We start from the raw sequence: 18,591 nt of genomic DNA, 5'->3' as shown, positions 1-18,591 counted from the left end.
TATGTGTGTGTATACATATATATATATACATATACATATACATATATATACATGTATAGATGTATATGTGTCTATATATGTGATATATATATATATTTATGTGTGCGTGTATAGATATATTTTTTCCTAATTAGAGGATCAACTCCCTCAACCACTTCCACCAAGCTTATCTTGGGTAAATACAAATGCTTTTGAATAGGTTTTTGCATTAAAGTTCCAAAAAAGGAATAAGAATGAATCTTTGCAATGCCTCTCAACTTTTGTCATATTTCTCAAGGCACAGGAATACTTCTAGATTAGAGAATCAATCCCATACCTTTAAATTGAAAGCAGATCTTCCTGAACTACTCCCACCCCCACCCCAAATCATCCATTACAGAGATTTAACAAGTTCAGTCAGCTAGTAGGTCAGGAATGTGATATTATTAGTCTTGGAAAAAAGAAGAGAGCATTTCTGCCAGGCCATTGGCAAAGTCAAAACAGCATGCCCTTCTCCTCAGAAACATAAATTGTGGCCTTTCAGGAAGATAAAGCATTTTTTTAATGGGGGTGAGGGAGGGAGAAAAGAGACAAAGAATCAATATTAAGAAAAACGCAGTGCATTTTAATGGATAGATAACTGGACAAAGAGTCAGGAAACCTGCCAATGATTCACAGTGAGACTTTTTAGGAGGGTCATTTAACACTTTCTGTGCAACAGTTGCTTATCTCCAAAGTGGGGATAATAATACCTGCCCTTCCTAGGGGTGGTATCAAAATTTATGAGATGATAAACCCAACACTCCAACCTTCAAGATTAAAGAAGGTCTCTAATGGTTTATTCAGCAGTGAGAGACTATAGCTGGCCTTTTCTCTCTTCAAAGGCCTAAGAGGTGGATGTATTGATGCACCCTTGAAAGCTAGTAGCTAAGAATATAATTCAATTCATTAAGCACTTATCAAGAATCTCCTCTGTGCCTGACATAGTGCCAGGCATTGGGATAGAAAGACAAAAACAAAACAGTTTCTACAGAAAAAAAGAAATTACTTTAGAAAGTTAGTAGAATGTGACAGATTGCCCTTCTTCTAACTTGTATTGTTAGGTATTTAGTGGAACATTGACTCAGTCTCTATAGAGATATCAATGAAATAAGAGGCTAACCATATAAAAAGGTGAAGGCATCCCCTCCTGCCATCCTAAGTACCCAACTTGTAACCACATATTACTGTAAGCATTATGCAGATGTAGCTCAGCAGTAGAGGGAATCTTCAAAGAAAGTAATTGTATATTAGCTCAGAAAGATGTACATAGCTTTAGGAGCTCAAGCTGACCAGACCATTTACACATGGACTTTTTGTAAAGTCTTTAGTAAGATACCATAATTTTGGCCCAAATTTCCTGGAAGAATGAAGGAAGCAAAATCGAATGATTTAAAGCTCACAAGAACAGAGTAAGTGTCTTTCAAGCCCTCAGATAGTTATTCATTCCCCTTTCCCACCATGATTTACTATATAATTTATAATCACACCTGAACTTATAGTTCTAAATCAGAGGTTATTTTTGATATGGTAACCAGAACCTGTAGAGAACTATTAAATCTTCCCTTCAGCATTCTTGAACTTTTCTATACCCTTTTGGAAGACTCAGAATAGCTTGAAACAGGCAAAGATGCATTCACATACATGAATATTAAGAGTTTTCTTAAACAGAACATAGAAATTCTAGTTTCTTTAAAGTATACCTGGAATGATATTAAATGGGAATCAAAATTGGAAACGTTTTTGTACTGTACTTTTTTGAAAAAAAAAACCTATATATGTATATAATATACATAATGCATGTGTATATAAATGTGATATATATGTGATATATAGAAAATTATAGAGAGATAAATATATGTATTGTATAATATATGTATGAGCAGTTTGTGTCTATATCCAAATTGGTTTAAATTTACTAAATCAAATTGTTTTTCAAACTTGATTTGAATTTTTATCAGTCAAATTCTTCTTCTTATTATTATTATTTTGGTTATAAAAGCTTTATTTTACAATCTCTTTCTGAATACATTTTAAAGTCTGCCCCTGGTTTAAAAGAACATATGCTGAATGAATCCTTTAGGGTTTCCAGTGTGAAAAGGGCTCCCCCAGCCTCCCACCTGGTAAAAGCCCAGCTACCTCTCCTCTTGCCGCGCTCCTGAAATGTGAAAAGACATGATTACCAAAGAAGGTGAACAGCCTGGGGAAGTTCTTACACTACTGCCCATCTTTGTTATTGGTGTAGCTGAGAGTTACCCCCAGTCCTTCTTTGGGCAAAGCGCCACAGCGGTGGCAGTGGTAGCTACGGCTCCATCGCCTTCATTGATAATGCACCACCTGGGAAAAGATCCCCGCCGGCTCCTTCTCGTCCCCCAGAGCGGCTACGAGGCCTTCTTCTCTCCTCCTCTTGGCCAAAGCAGCCAAAGACTTAAAAGTCTTGAGTTCATAAATAGTCAGGTCAGCAAGGACTTTCCTGTTGAGCTCTACCTGACTCTTGATCAAATTGCTAATAAATGATGGATACTTCAGGCCATGTCTTGGGAAGCAGCTGTAATTCGATTATTCCAAAGTGTTCTCATGTTCCTCTTCCTCAGTCTCCTGGCATTGGTACATTTCACGAAGGCTCTATGCACAGCCCTGACAGCCAAACTGTAACACCGATTCTTCCTTCCCCAAAGTGCCGGGCGTACTTCAGAACGTCCTGGAGCCGCCAGTAGCGGTCGGTGAGGCGGGCGCGCACCCTCAGCGGCGCGGTGAGCAGCTCCATGGCTCCCTGGCTATTCTGGGCGGCGCGAGCCCCAGGTGGCGGCAGCCATATACAGGACGCCGGAAGCTGCTGTGCCTCGAGTACTTCCCTATCAGTCAAATTATTAATAAAAAGCTCATTGTTTCATTATTTGATTTTAAAAATCAATTAAATAATTCCAAAACTGATATATTCAGTGGAGTCAAATGGGAAAATAAGACACCAAGAAAAAAAAAATCAGAATAGATTAAATAATTTCAATTATGTGTAGTTAAAAAGCTTTTTCACAAACAAAATTGACGTAGCTGGAATCAGAAGAAATGATATGGATTACCAGGAATTTTGCATTTATTGTCTCTCATAAAAGCTTAATATCCCAAATCAATCATAAAATGATAAGAATAGTTTTCAAATTTAGAAATATAAACTATCCCAATGTGTTTGAAAGTGCTAATAATTAGAAAACTACAAATCAAATCAACCCTAATATATTACCTTATACCCTTCAAAATAGCAAAGATGAGGAAGTTCATTGTGGGGCTTTGGAAAGATGGGAATGCTAATTTACTGCTAGTAGTTCTGAGAATACATTCAACCAATCTAGAAAACAATGTCGAATTATGTGAGAAAAGTTATTATTTTTAAAAAAATATCCTGGGATACAGAGATTACACTAACTGTGAACTATAGAAGTTCCTGAGAATAAGACTTATATGTTCTAAATTGTTCATAGCTATATTATTTGTAGCAACAAAAAAGTTCGAAGCACAATATTTACTTAATGATTAACCCAGTTCTTCCTGGCTTCAAGGCCAACTCCCTGTACACTAAACCACACTGCCTCCATTGCAATGTATGATACAACAAATATGAAGACTTCAGGGAAACATGGGGGAAAGTTATATAATGCAGAGTATAGACTTCAGGACTCTGAGAACGACATACAAAAACAGCCATAGCAATATAAATAAAGTTACTAAGAAGCAGAAAAAAATCAGTTCTGATATTAAGGTCCATATTAATGCCATATTATCAAAGGTAAGGGGTGCAAGTCTTCTCTAGGGTTAACAATTGACAAATTAATTGTTTCAAGGAGAAGGTACTTTTGAGAGGAACATGTTTCAGTATTTGTTAAGAATTATCTAAACACAATTCATTAACAATTTTAGGGATACTACTTTGGCCAATGACTACACAATATCAATATTGTCATTTGAAAAATGATTTTTAAAAATCCATCTTGTCAATTAATTGCTTTTCCTAAATGACACTAATTTTTTATCCTAGTGTTTTGTTTTTTCTTCATTGATCAGTTTAAACAAAGCACAGTGTACCTCCTTATTTTTGAAGTAGAAAACTTTTGATCTGGCCATATTGTCTTTATCACTCAAGGTCATCCTGGTGAGAACTTAATTTACTCTAGTTTGACGGGGAGAAGGGAGGAAGGAGTCACCCATCTGCAAAACTTCTCTTTTCCTTTTTAACATTTTCTCTTTGAAAAATAGGGAATCCAAGCCCAGGGAGCAAAAGCAAAGGTGCTGGCCCCTGTAGCGAGATTGAACATAATTGGATGCTTGTGTGTCAAAGCAGCTGCCATACAAAGCTGAGTATCTACACATCAATAGGAAGGCAAGTGGGTCAGAAGATAACCTGCAGTATCACATATATAGGCTACATCTTCTTAAGACTCTTCTTGGAAGCCAAGGAATTCTCTTGTTACCCAGTGAAGTCGATGCCTCTTATTAAGGGGGTGTTAATAATGGTGGACAATTCAACTGTGAGCCCCTGAGCCCATGGTAGTCTTCCTTCAAAGAAACTGAGAAACCTAAAGAAGCCAAAAATAAATCCTGGCAATGCCCAACACTATAAAAGAAAACATGTGAAAATATTTCTAAGCCCACTTCTGAGTATCAAAAACTTGTCTGAACTCAAGAAGAGGGGGTGGGAAATAAAATCTCTGAACTGGTATAAATCAGCTACCATTATGCTATAATTAGATTATGAAATTTCTAACATGTATTTTTCTCTTGGTAAAATTCTGATTAAGACAGCTGAAGTTCACTTACAGTTCATTCCCCGAAAGGCACTGAAATTAGATATGGATCAATTTCTTGACATAGTATTTAGTCAATTTATTTAAAAAATATTACTCTATGTATTTTGACTTTAATGCAATCTTGTTCTCACCCAAGAAACCAAACAATCCTTCAAGGGAAGAAATTGTTTATATTTAGTATGAAATTTTCTATCCAACCCTTTGATTGGCACCAAAGTCTTATACGAAATCCTATAGATGGTGGATCCAGGTAGTGAATTGTACACTTCTGCCCAGGAAATGAGCCCCTGAAACTTTTAAATTTGTCAATACTTTCTCATAGAACTCTAACAGTATGGACTTGTTGATAACAGGGAGTTAGAAATCATGGCAGATTACAACTGTAAAACCTAAGTGACATTATAGTTACATGACACAAACCTTCAGGTTGAGCAGATTTGAGCTTTTATTCAATTGCCTAATTTCAGGAATAGACTGAATTGCCCTGTCATTTTGTTTTTGTGTAGCTCAGAGGTGTCAAAACTACATTGTGGCCCATGATACTCCTGAGTGGGGCACAAAACAAATTAAAATGTAATTGGGAAATTAAAAAATTATACACAATAGAACATAGATAATGTTGATATGTTTTTTAAGTCAATGTGTGGCAGATAACTATCCTTGTGCATAGTTTAGTGGCCCCTTGTTCTTTTTGAGTGTGATGCCATTGGTGTAGAAAAGTCTAAACAAGCTACAAATCATTAAATTTTAGGTTATCTATATTGCTAAAGTATATGGTTAAATCATAGAATTATAGAAATTCAGAAGTTGAAGAGACTTTAAATATCATTTAGTCTAATCTATATGTGGGTAACTATCTTGTCTGCAGCAATGTGAACAAATGGTTATCTATCTTCCATAAGAAGACCCCCAATAATGAGGAAAGCCTGTGCCTCCTGAGACAGCCTGTGCCACTTTTAAACATCTCTAATTGTTAGCATTTTCCCTTAATAGGGAGCTTAAATCTAATTCTCTTCAATTCACATGCTTTGCCCTTTTTTCTGCCTTATGGTGCCAAGAAAAACACTAATTCATCTTTAACAAGATATCCATTCAAATACAGGCAGCCACCTTGCATGCTCCTCCTCCCCCAAGTCTTCTTTTCTTCAGATGATATCTAATTCAATCTCCGCTTTGTTAGATCATTTTTTCTTATGATTTCTAGTCTTTTTACGTTTTTGGTTGCCTTCCTCTGTACCTTTTCTACTTTGCCAATGTCATCTCTTAAATAAGGTATCTGGAATTAAATGCCATACCATGCATGTGGTCTGAAAAGGGAAGAGTACAGTGAAATTTTCACTTCCTTACTTACGGACACTGTGGTTTTTTTTACTAATACTACCTATCTAAAATCACATTAACTTTTTGGCTTCCTTGACATTCTGTTAACTCACCTGGAGCTTACTGTCCACTAAAATCCTCAAATCTATTTGCATGGATGTTTGTTTGCTTTGGTTTACCAGAAATACTCTTTATTTATACATATGCTGCTTTTTTTCTGAACCCAAGTATAAGACTTCACAGTTATTTTTTCGTCTAGTATTTTGGATCCCTGTTCTATCATGTAACAGGCTATCTATTTTTCCCAAGATAGCATATCCAGTTTTAATAAGCATACCATCTATACCTTCATCCAAATAATTTATAAAACTATTGAATGTAACATGGCCAAGGATAGAGTCCTATAGATGCCACTAAGGGGATTTTTCTAGATTGACATTAATCCCTTAGTCACTATTTTATATAAAAATATATATGGGTGGGAGGGTGACTTCTTACACTATTTATTTGGGGCCCGGTGGGTCAGTGTAATTTCTAAGGGTTAAATTTTAACTGTTTTGTAGCTGTGCTTCCTTTTTACATTGTTGTAGTCATTGGGCAGATTGGTTCTTCTTACTTCACTTTGGTTCAGTTCATGTAAGTCTTCCCTAGTCTTTATGAAATTAACGTTAACTTTTAATGATCACCATTTTCTTAAGTGCACATAATTTGTCCCATTGATAATATGATTTAGAATTTTGTCCTGCATAAAAGTCAATTTCACTGTCCTGCAGTTTGAAAAAATATACCTTAATAACAGAAACATTCTTAAAGTTTTACAAAGTGCATGTATTACCTCATTAATTCCTCAGAACATTATAATGTAGCAATTTTATGCCTATTCATGAGGAAACTAAGCTTCAGAGAAATCAATGATCTGGTCCATGATTACCCTGCAAATAAGACAAGATTTGAAGCTATTTTTCCACTGTATCATGAGTCCTTTTTCTTTGTCTCCGTCACTCTAAAAAGTTTAAGATGCATTAAATTAAACAAATATGCATTAAGTGCTTATAATACACAACATACTGTCCCAGTCTCTGATGAGACTAAGGCAAAAAAAGTCTCTCCCCTCAAGGTGATTACATTTTAGGGTAAGGGAAACCTATATAGAAAATTCAATACATAATAAATTCAAAATAATTTCTTTGGTGGGGAGGGACCCAAAACTTGGGAGATCAGGAAACATTTATTGTAGAATGTATTACTTGAGCTGTACTTTGAAGGAAATTATAGATTCTATGAGACAGCTTAGGAAGGAATGCGTTACAGACGTAAGGGGTAGTCTGTCCAAAGGTATGGAGATGGGTGATGGAATGTTATATTCACTAAAAAGCAAGTGGAACAATTTGAATAGAATGTAATGTATGTAAAGGGTGGTAATGCGAATGGATCCTAGAAAGGTAGGCTGGAGCCAGACTCTGAAGGTCTTTAAAACTCAAATCAACAAGTCTGAATTTATCTTGCAGGTAGAAAGAAGACGTTGGGGTTTCTTGAACAGGAGACGATCAGTGCCATGCTATAAGAATATTATTTTGGCAAATATATGGAAGATGGTGTGTCAATAAAAGAGAGTGGCAGTGGAGACATCAATTACAAGACTATTATTATAGTTCAAGAGAGAGGTTAGAGTTACCTGAGCAAGGGTACTGACTATGTGAGTGGAGTGAAGGGGACACACATGAGCTATATTGTAATGGTATAATTGGTAAAATATTGAAAAGTAATTTAATCTGTGAGTACCAACAGTACTGTGGAATCTTTGCCATTCTCTATAATTTTCAAAGGTCATTGACAAACATTGACTAAGGACATGACTTTGATTTTTCTTGGGATATATTCTGTTATGGGCCTTTTATCTCTTTTATCTCATTGAGATAACCTAGTGCTTTCTTAATTTTTACTTAATAATTTTGGGGTTTATTCTCCCCAAATAACCACTTTTGTTCCAAACTTATAATTCCGAAGGTAATTTGGTAGTAAAAATTGAAACAAAATAAGAATCGAATAGATATGTCTTCTCTCTATTGTCTTATGTTATTATTTCATCCACAGGATCCATCCATCCTTTCCTTTCTCTGATTTTCCCCTTACCAAAACTAAATAAGTACACAAAAAATCACTCTAAGCATTTTGAACTCTAGCATCCCTGATTTTTTCTCAAATTATTGTTCTAGCCTTTTGTATTCACCTATCACTTGCCTTTTCTTCCAACTTCAATACATGCTTTAAAAAATATATTGGTCAGTGAATATGAACACCATCATTCCCTTTAGATAACTACCATCGCCCCACCACCAGAATCACTTGTATTTTACATTGGAGACCTAGACTCTGAAGGCCTTTAAAAGTCAAGTAGAGAAGTCTAGGTAATTCTAATATGCTCTGAAATTCTGTTGGATAAGTCTATTGAATTTTAGGGCTTAAGAATCCTACCTAACCAATACAGATATTTGGGAAAATCTGAATAATTTGTCATGTAAGTCTGCTTTAGAGCTAAAAAGCAACATAGAAGTTGTATGATACAATGAACTCATCTTATAGATGATGAAACTGATATCCATCTTAACTTCATGAAATGTCCTGCAGGTAATAGAGAGGAGTCAAGATTTGAACCAAATTTCTCTGACTCTTATATCCAGGATTCTTTTAACTGTGCCCACCAAAGTGGCCCCACATATATTTCTTGAGGGGTATATGGAAGTTCATTTTATCTATTTTGTCCAAAGTAGAAATTACTTCGGTGATATGCAAATTCGATCATTTTCTAACACCTGAAACTCCTTGGTTACAGGCACATCACAATATTCAGATTTAGTAAGTTTTTTGGTTTGGTTTTGTTCATCAATTCTAGGATTTAAATTATGACAGCAGGTTCAAATGATTTCAACACTACCAGAAAAAACCCCAAAATATCGCTGTAATTATAAGAATGATAGTAATGTTTTAGGTTAAAATATAGTAGAATTTTAAATAAACAATAATTTGCATGTATATAACACTTTACAGCTTACAAAAGGCTTTTCTTACAAGAATATGAAGTAATCTCAGATAGTTCATGTAGGGTAGATAGACACACACATATAAATATATATGTACATATGTATATTGCCTTATGGTTTCATAACTTAGTTTAAGTCCTATAAGTATTGCAAGAGAGTACAAGCCATCATTATTTACACATGAGGAAACTGAGGCTCAGAGAGGTTAAATTACCTATTTGTCTAAGATGGTAGAACTAACAATTATTAAGCTGAGATATAAAGCAAGCTGTGTTTATTTCAAGGCCAGTGAGAATTTCTCTACTCTATATTACCTCTTAATGTGTAAAGGATTTGCGAGTTTAAAGTGGGGTGAAGTAAATAAGCCAGCCATCTATCACTTAGTAAGTTTTAGAGATCTTGTGAGCATGAACCATGGTCATGCAAAACAGGGGTGTTAGAAGCATAATTTGAAGCTGGGTCATCTTGATTCTAGGACCAATATTACTAGCCAATAAAATAAGCTTACTTTATTCTCTTGCCTGTCACTATTGCCTCAAAATTAGGCAGTCTAAACTCAAGCTGAGTAGTTGCTGTTAATTGGGACACATGTATTTTTTTTGTAGTCACATGCACAATAGCCTTGTCACTATTCTGTCAAGAAGGCTTCTATTACTTGAAGAAGGAAACTAGAATCTGCAATGCTCCCAGTAAGTTGATACTTTACATAAACATTCTTGTTGTAACATTAAATTATGAAACACCTGGTCTAACAAACCTGAAATATTTTATTTCTTCCTACTTTCAATTCTATTTGAAACATTCAAGACATTTTCATTCAATTTTGGGTCGCATCTCCCATAAGAAAATGATATTTGTGTCATGAGCTTGGAGACAGTAATACCGTTTCAAAATTACACCTATTTGACCAACATCACTGTAAATTGCACACACCTCAAATGTGAACTTTGATTTTTAATTTGGCAAGACTCTTCCTTTCACTTAGTTTTCATGTCATTTCATTTTATGTTCATCTTATTTTTCTCTCTAGTGTACTTAAAAAATAGCCTAGGATATTGATCTAAAAAAATACATGCAAATCTACATGTATACAAATATTTATAGCGGTTTTTTTGTGGTGGCAAAGAATTGGAAATTGAGGGAATGCCCATCAGTTGGGGAATGGCTGAACAAGTTGCGGTGTATGAATGTAACAGAACATAATTGTGATATAAGAAAGGATGAGCCAGTGGATTTATTAAAAACCCGGACTTACATCAACTGATGCTGGGTGAAGTGAGCATCACCAGGGGAACATTGTACACTATAAGGAACATTGTGTGACGATCAACTATGATTGACTTAGCTCTTCTCAGCACAATTCCAAAAAGCTCATGATGGAAAGTGCTATACACATCCAGAGAAAGAACTATGTCCGAATGCAGATTGAAGCATACTATTTTCAGTGTGTGTGTGTGTGTGTGCGCACGTGTGTGCGTGTGTGCGTATGTGTGTGTGTGTGTGTATGCATGCACATGTGACTTTTCCCTTTTGTTCTGTTTCTTCTTGCATAACATGACTAATGTGGAAATATTTTTATGTTATTACGCATGTATAACCTATAACAGATTACTTGCCATCTTGGGGATGAGGGATGGGAGAGAGGGAGAAAAAATTTGAAACTCAAAATCTTATAAAAATGAATGTTTAAAATTATCCTCCCATGTAATTGGAAAAAAATACCATTTATCCAAAAATAAATAAATAAATTTATTTTTAAAATATGCAAATTTATCCAAGATGACTCATTCTCTTATCAATTCCCCAAATGCTGTCTTTCTAATCATTAACTAATTGTCTCTGTGCTCTATTGACAACTTAGCCAACTTCTTGCTAATTTTTGCTGACATGATAGAGGCCTCTAAGAACTGAGCTAACCTTTCACTGTCCACTGAAGACCCACAGGTCTGAGGACAATTGATTGACCTGGCCTCTATGTTAGATAAAACCTCATCAGCGTTCCAAGTGATTTGCTTAATGAGGCATCATTAATTGACAACAGACAGGTGAACACAGAAGTTCTTTATTTATTATGCTTCTGCTAAATCCAGAAGAAATGGAAGAAAGCGGAAGAGCTGACATAATTACACCTAAATTTGTGGCTCCTTTGAGTGATATTGAAGGGAAGGCCCCATGGTCAGAAAGCCACATTTTATTGAGTCTTGTCAGTGTCATGGCTTGGCCATAGTGACCAAATAGTTTGTGAGACTGCTGGCTGATGTTAGGAGTGCCAGTTATATTTTTCTAGGAGAAGATAAATGCTGGTACAGATATCAAACTGATAATCTTGACCTGATCGCTGCTGACTAAACTCCTAGAATGGTCACATCAGGGCATTGATATCATCTTTGATTACAAAAGGGCTACTGAAGAAGAGAACATCTATCTATATCAAATTAATTCAATTCATATTACCTTGTTTTAGATTTTAAATAATTTTTTATTTTTCCGCAACATTTATTTCCATGTGTATCTTCCTACTCAATAAACCATCCTTTGTGATACAGTTTTTAAGAGAAATTGAAGAAATGCAGTTCAGCAAAACTAATCAATATAGCATTTGAGTTCAGCAGGGTATGTGTGTGTGTGTGTGTGTGTGTATACATCTATCTATCTATCTATCTATATATATATATATATATATATATATATATATATATATATATAGAGAGAGAGAGAGAGAGAGAGAGAGAGAGAGAGAGAGAGAGGACCACACCCCTGGTCTCCAACTTCTGTAAAGAATGGCCAGAGTTATATTTTGTCACTGCTCCCTCAGACTATGCACAGTTATTGTAATTACAAAATGTTCTGTTTCCTTCTCTCTCTCTCTCTCTCTCTCTCTCTCTCTCTCTCTGTATATGTATGTATGTATGTATATACATATGTATATGTTGCAGTCATTGTATAATGTATATATTTCCTAGCTCTATTGATAGCACTCTATCTAGTTCACAAATCTTTCAATGCCTCCCTGAATTCTTTATATTCATAATTTCACATGGTCAGTAATTTTCTTTTCATTTGTATATCATACTTTCTTTAATCATTCCTCTATTGATGGACATCTAATTTGTATCTAGGTCTTTGCTACACAAAACATGATGAAATTACTATATTGCTGGATAAATGATCTGTCTGACTTATGTGACTATATCCCTGGCACTGGGTCAACAAACATTTCTTAAATGTGTATAATATATAAGGGAGAGTGTTAGCCCATAGAGCTAGAAACATAAAATAAATCATTACTTCCCATTCTCAAAGATCTTCTGGGTCTACGGGGGTTGAGACATTCACAAATGATAATAAAACAAAGATACAGCAAGAGCAAAGGAGAAATTTAAATTGCTATGAGAAGTTTAATGAGAAAGAGACCATTTCCATCCAGTAAGGATAAGGAAAGGCATAATGGAGGCAGTCGCACCTGAACCTGGCCTTGAAGGAAGGGAGAAATTTCCACAGGCAAATTGTTAGAGAGGAAGGGTCTATTTTGTGCATCGGGGACACTATGGAGAAGGGCAGGTATAAAAGTAGAGTGGGATGTAGTGAGTAGTTCAATTTGTCTAAAGTGTGGTAGTGGCAGCCTGGTAGAGAGAAAGAACCACAAATGAGCATGAAATAGACAGTAGTTAGGAATCCTATCATTATGTGCCATAATTACATCACTATAGAGTAACAAAGATAGAAAGATATCTTATCTGATAGGCAAGGAATCCATAATTTGTTAATGGTATCTTGAGCTCCAAGTTACACAATATATTATGAAGTAGTATGGGGAAATCATTAAAAAAATAACTCCAACCCTAAGCCTAAATTACATAAAATAATATTGAAATATGAATAGGGAAAACTTGAAAAGCCAGAGATCACTGAAAATGTTCACTTTACATATATTCTATAAGTTATAGCTAATCATAATTAATAATAAGCAGGATAAGAAAAAAAAACTAAACCAAGCATTTTGAAAAGGAGATGGGGATACTTAGAGAAGAATTTTGGAAATCCCTTTTTGATTATGATGGTATGAATCCTACTAGCAGATTATTTATCCCAATATAGAGTAACTCATAAAATCCCAACAATAACAATCTAAAGATAAATTTATTATCCCACAATATTTGACAGAGATTATGAAAACATTTCAGGATTTGTATATAACATTGTGTGTGGTAGTCATTGCAACAGAAAGAAGTCTAACTGGAAAGGTACACACACAATAACAATGGCAATAAAAATAAATTTGATATATGAATTTTACTACATTGGCTTGAGAAATAAAGACATCAAAAGAGAGAGAGAATACTTGGAGGGTACTATGGAAAATTTACATCAGTGGTGTCAAACTCAAATAGAAATGGAATATTAAACTATGTAAGGATCTCCATGGACCACATGTTGACTTAGAAAACCACATATTAAAATTATCTATGTATTGTTTTTATTTATTTGATTAAATATTTCCCAATTGAAATTTAATCTTTTTTAGACCTTATTCTGAAGTGCTGTGGCCCTCACGTGACCCATAGACTACCTGTTTGATCTTTGCTCTAGATGCTCGCAATAAATTTCAACACACGAAAACATGCAAACTGGATTGAATGAGAAACAGGAAGCTGGTGTGCCATCAATGTAATGAATGACAAATGAATTACATCAAAGGAGGGGACTGAAATCATAGCTTCACTCAAAAACTGGAAAACAGCAAGACAAATAAAATCTGTGATTACTGTTTCATCTACTTCACAGCTGCACATGAATTGATAGCATAGCAATTGACCACCTTTCTCTCAGAAGTAAGCTTGACTCCACCTTTCTTAATAGAAAGTATCATCTATTTCCAAAAAATGAGAACAGTAAGGCCTCTAATAGAGGCCAATTATATGCTTATGTATTCTATGTAGAATATTCACAACTTAACTTTATGTCCTTTGTATGACTCTTGTATACACTCAGGCATGTGCTAGAGCTAGGAGAACTGATTCACAAGTACAGACTAGTAAATTTTCAGTATGAGCATTCACACTTTGGAAATAGGTAACCACTACAAACCAAGGCTTGATTGATTATTTTTTTGGTTGTCTAGACTTAAGAAAGTGATAGAAAAAGTTTTAATAATGCGGATTAAATCTTAAAAGTGCTTTGTGCATGCATTTGTTTTTCTGGAGAGGTGGCTGTTACATGTTTATTAGCACATCCCTGCGTATGCCTACTTATTTATATATTGTTTTTCCATTATAAATCTATTAATGCTTACAAGAAAATAATATATTGAATGAGGAACCAAGAGTGTGTGCCAAAATATGCCCAAATGGTAAAAATAAACAAACAAAAAAACCCCCAAACTTTGTAAATTCTGTAATTTTGAACAATCTGAAAGTACATTTACTTCTATATAGTCTCTTCCAGTGATTGTAAAGTTTTTTACTTAATCACATACTTATATGGCTTATTCATGTATTAGAAGCATACCTGAGTATAGTGAGAATGCTAGAGTATTTGATATCCATGGAGAAAACTATCCTCAAATTTAGATCACAGAATAATTTGTGAATTGGAAGAGATCTCAGTGGCCATCTAGTCTAACATATACATAAAAGGAATTCCAACAATAAAATGTCAGACAAGTGGTCAGTTAGTTTCCACTTGAAGACCTCTGAGAAGGAAACGGATAGACAAGGGGAGGGAACAAGCATTGATATAGCTCTTTCTATGTGTCAGGCTCTGTGGTGAGCACTTCATGCAAATATTATCTCATTTTATCCTTCAACAGCCATACAAGGTAAGCGGTATTATTATACCCACTTTGCAGTTGAGGAAACTGAGGTGAGTAGAGGTTAAGTGATTTGCACAGGGTCACACAGATAGTAGATAACTGAGGCTGGATTTGAAATTAAGTCTTTCTGACTTCAGACTCAGCAATCTGTCCAATGTTCCACCATCTGCCTCCACTACAAGGAAGGAGAATCTACCACTTCTTGATCTGTCCCTTTACAGATTTCAATAGCTTTAATTATTTGAAAGTTTTCCCCCCTGACATTATTTAAATATGCTTCTTTTTAGCTTCCACCCCTTGCTCCTGGTTCTGACTTTTGGGGTCAAATAGAACATGTGTAACCTTTCTGACACACTGCAACTGATCAAATACAAGATAACTATTATGTCTTCCCTGAGACTTCTGTTCTCCAGGCTAAACAATTTTAGTTCACTCCATCAATTCTCATACGTCATAGACTCAAAACCCTTCACTATGTTGGGGTTACTCCTCTAGTCACTCTTTAGCTTATCAATGCCTTTCTTGAACTGTGGCTCAGTGAAACAAACACAATATTCTAGACGAGATCTGATTAGAGCAGAATATAGTGGGACTATTGTATCCCTTAACCTGGAAGCTATGACTATCTTAATGTAGTTGAAGTTCACATTCACTTTATTAGCTACTATATCACAATGCTGACTCAAAATAAGCTTCTAGTCCATTAAAACCCCTCTTTTCTAGACCAACTACTATTTAATCACACCTCCTCTGCAACACAGCAATGCCAAGGACAATTGATATAAAATGTGACCTTTCTCAGGGATATAGTCAAGTCCATTATGTTTCCTCCTGTCCTTAAATCCACTATCATCTTTCCTAAATAGACCTACATATTGGTTGCAAATTAAAGTATCACACCAATATATCTTATTAATCACTTCATATACATGTATGGCAGGAAAACTACATAGTTTCTTTTTATTATATTATTATTATTAATTTATTTTTAGTTTTAGTTTACAACATTTAGTTCCTCTAGTTTTTCAGTTTCAAATTTTCTCCCCTTCCCTCTCCTCCCCCCTCTCCATCCATGACAGCATGCAATCCAATATAGGTTCTACATACACCTTCACACTAAACCCTCACACATACAACTTCACAATAGTCAAGTTGTAAAGAATTATAGCCAATGGAATGAACCATGAGAAAGAAGAAACAAACAGAAACAAAAACAAACAAAAAAAGAGAGCAAATAAACCTACATAGTTTCAACAAAAAACTTATTCAACAACTCTATAATTGAATGAAACCTTTTTTTTTCCCAAAAAATATTTTGTTAGCTAGATGGTACAGTGGATTGAGAACTGGACCTAGAGTCAGGAAAGCCTGAGTTTCAATACCCTGTAAGGACCTAGCCTAATACAACATCAGAATGGCCAAGCTAGCAGCAGAACAGTTCAGCTTAGCAGCAGTTATAACACTGAAGAGAGAGAAATACAAGTCCCACAGTAGCAGAAAGAAGAAGAGACAATAGGGTTGAGATGGGGATGTATTTCTGTTATTGTGTATTGCTTTGGCCACATGTATTCTACATCATTATCCATTAAGTATGTGCCTACTCTTCCCTATGGTTGTAGTATGTATTATTGGAAGAGTGTGCCCTGGTTTTAAAGGAGAGGAATGTTTGGTAACTATAGACTTTAAGTAAAGGATTTTGTTAATAGTTAATTGAACCTACTAGCTCAATGTTAACAGAAAACACACTGGTGGGGGCTCAGGAGTTACAGTATTAGTTATTTAGAGTTATCTCTAGTACCCATTGCAGCAGCAGTTTTTCTGGGGATATCTAACTTCTGAGTGTGAGTGTGAGTTGTCAAAGGAGAGAAAGGACCAGCCTAGAGGGAGGTGCTACATAAGTTTAAAAATATGCAGCTTGCTTTCTAAAGTATAATTTGAAGTAGAGAGAGAGAGAGAGAGAGAGAGAGAGAGAGAGAGAGAGAGAGAGAGAAGGTTAGGAGACATAACAGCTCCAGTGAGACATGATAGAAGCTTGAACTAAAGTAGTTGCAGTGGGAGTGAAAGAGAAGATAAAAGGGAGGGTAAAGGAAGCAAATTCAGTAAGAAATGGGAGCTGAATGTATAAAGAGGAAAGAACAAAAGATGATTCTGAGATTTTAACCTTGGGTGTCTGGGAGGGTGCTGTTATCAACAAAAACAGTTGGTGGAAAGATACATTTCCCACAGATTTTGGACTCCTTGTACTGTATCTTATAATTGTTTGATTAGGTTTTTTTCTTAATATACATTTAGTCAAATCTATTTAATTCAGAAGTGGTGCTTTGGTTTCATGACACATTAAGAAAATGAATTTATCACAACTATCTTCTACTTTTTTAGTCAATCTTTCAATATTTATTAAACTCTTACTGTTCAGTAGGCATTGTACTAAGAGTTGGGTATACAAATAGAGAACCCCTGCTCAAGGAGCTTATAATCTAATGGGAGAGGCAATATGCAAACAAATATATACACAACAAGCTACATAAAGGATTAACAGGAGATCATTAAGAGAGAGAAGGCATTGGAATTAAGAGGGGCTGGGGAAGGCTTCCTGCAGAAGTTTTTAACTTTCAGGTAAGAAATGATTATACCTCTGCTAATAATCTCTATGAGGGAGTTATATCGTCATTCCCTCTAATAATTCAGATTATAACCATTCATACCTGCCCATACTATGTGACTCATACTGTAGAAATACTACTGGATTTGGATTTAGAGAATCTGAGTTCAAATTCCAGCTCTGCTATATGCCATCTCAGTGAAATTTGGTAAGGTACTCTAGTTCCCTAGAGCCCAGTTCCTCAAATGCAAAATGAAGGAATTGATTGAGACAGCCTCTCTTTCCCTTCAAGTTCTGAATCTCTGATCCTACCTTGATATGTTCTCCCATAAATTAACCATAGGGAGTTCACCAAATTCTGGGAATCATCCTGAAGTTCTCCTGATATGTGCAAAGAACCAATATAGCACAAGGTTGTCCATTAGTTATTCTTGTGATCCACTCATCTTTCTCCCCACCCCCATTTCTATAATGACATACTTTACATTACTTTTATATAACCTTGCTTATAATTTATTTCAGTCATATCACTCCCATTATAAGCTTCTCTCTTGCCTTTTGGGTAATCCCCAATCTTCAAAGAGTCTTTAGACATTCAAGTGCCTCTATAAGAATATTGGTATAAAAAGATGGACCTTTGTTTCAGGAAGAAACTTAGGGTTATTAAAATAACTTTGTTATTTTCCAATGGCAATGTGGGTCACTTTCTTCCTATGAAAGAAAAAGCCACCTTGCATCAGAAAATTATAATAATGAGAACAGCCTATTAAGAAAAATTGTGTAGCCCTCTATAGAAAAAAAAAAGATTGAGGAGTCACCACAGATTGAGTGGCAGCTGAAAGAAAGATAGAAAGATAGAAAGAAAGAAAGGAAGAAAGAAAGATAGATAGAAAGAAAGAAAGAAAGAAAAGAAAGAAAGAAAGAAAGAAAGAACGAAGGAAGGAAGGAAGAAAGAAAGAAAATAAAAGCACTTCTTATGCACCAAAAACTGTGCAA

The 18,591-nt window shown here is 35.2% G+C and overlaps 1 pseudogene; it reads right to left on the bottom strand.

Moving 5' to 3' along the window:
- Nucleotides 1-2,337: 2,337 nt before the first annotated feature.
- LOC118859153 lies at nt 2,338-2,785 on the bottom strand (annotated as a pseudogene).
- Nucleotides 2,786-18,591: the final 15,806 nt, after the last annotated feature.

The sequence above is a fragment of the Trichosurus vulpecula genome, chromosome 8 (genome assembly GCF_011100635.1).
Source record: "Trichosurus vulpecula isolate mTriVul1 chromosome 8, mTriVul1.pri, whole genome shotgun sequence".
Classification (NCBI taxonomy): domain Eukaryota; kingdom Metazoa; phylum Chordata; class Mammalia; order Diprotodontia; family Phalangeridae; genus Trichosurus; species Trichosurus vulpecula.
The sequence above is the reverse complement of the archived record's forward strand: the minus strand, read 5'-3'. Positions and strand labels throughout refer to the sequence as shown.